The following is a 1,682-nucleotide window of genomic DNA, read 5'->3' as shown; positions in this document are numbered from 1 at the left end:
TAAATCATAAAAAAAGAAGTGCGGTAGATTAAACAATAGGGAACAGAGGGGAGAGAGCAGGATAAGTAGAGGAAAGACAACGGAATGAATCTGACATACTTTTCCTATGTATGTATCTGAAAACAACACAGTGAATCTCACCACCATGTACTTACATAAAAATGGGACTCGAACTAGAATAAGATCTATTCCATGCTTGTATAATCATATCAAAATAGATTCTGCTGTCATGTATAACTCAAAAGAACCAATGAATAAAAAAGTTAAACTTCTTTAATAATCAATAGATTATCTTCTATCTTCTTGCTGGAAAGATACATAAATCTGTAAATGGTGTTTGTCAGTCAGCTCCATTAAACTCTATTTTGCATCTACTTCTTATGACTTCATAATTTAAATTTAATATTAAGTGATTTCTAAAATAGCTTTTAGAATCACAAAGAGAGATTTTTAAGAGAAACCAAAGGGGATACAAAAAAGCATTACTTTTATTGATTGCACAGTGTTTCATCTTCAAAAGTGTCAAAAAATGACATTTTTTCCACAGGCTCAGTAGGAACTGAGCACCAAGAATATGGCATATTTATGATGCTAGCTAAACACTAGAAACACACAAATGTTTAGTTTCTACTTATGAACAGTCATGTAAAGTAACATATTGCCAGGTACCAAATAATGAAATCCACAACAAGTGAGATAACAAAATTCAAAGATTTGTCCATCTACTCTTTTACAAACAGTGTAACTGAATCTACCTTTGAGCATAGCTAACAAACTGCCATACGGTAGTTTCTAATTTCAACTTCTATTAATATATATTGATATACATGTTCATATCCCACTCCTAACTTAGTCCTAAAGTTAGCACTACCCCAAACATAAACCTACTTATATATAAACCATATATATTCATATGATAGTCATATATATTTTGACATGTATATTTACATGTTCACATATATATTGATAAATATGTTCATGTATATTAATTTATAGATCCATGTCTATCTTTATATACACCTTAATCAAAATATATGAATATATAAAAGCATATATATAATAGGTTTCCATATATATTTTTATATATACTTATATCTTTATATATATATATATATATATATATAATTTATATCTTAAATCTAACTCTAGCCCTAAATTTAGTCCTAACTCTAACATTACCCTTCACCGTATAAGTATTTACATATAAAAACATATATTTATATGGATTTTCATGTATATTTTAACAAGTATATTTGTATATTAATATAAAGTTCATATATATTTATATATTCATAAACAATCTTTAAATCAAATGTAACCATATATCTACTACTAAACCTATCCATATATAAAATCATATATTTACATAAGATTTAAAAATATATATTCATATATATATTTATATATATTCATATATTTTTTATATATGTTCATATTCTAACCCTAACTCTACCTCTAAGCTTACCTAAACCTAATGCTAATACTACCTATTTATATATAAAATCATATGTATTTTATAAATATTGATATACGTTTTGACAGTTATACTTATATATTCACATAAATTCATATTTATATTAATATATATTCAATTATATCTTCATATCATATTTTTAAAACAAACTATAACCATACACATAACTCTAATAAAATTATTCATATATAAACTGTGAATATATATA

The sequence above is a fragment of the Marmota marmota genome, unplaced genomic scaffold (assembly GCF_001458135.2).
Source record: "Marmota marmota marmota unplaced genomic scaffold, marMar, whole genome shotgun sequence".
NCBI classification, from domain to species: domain Eukaryota; kingdom Metazoa; phylum Chordata; class Mammalia; order Rodentia; family Sciuridae; genus Marmota; species Marmota marmota.
Note: the sequence above shows the minus strand (reverse complement) of the source record.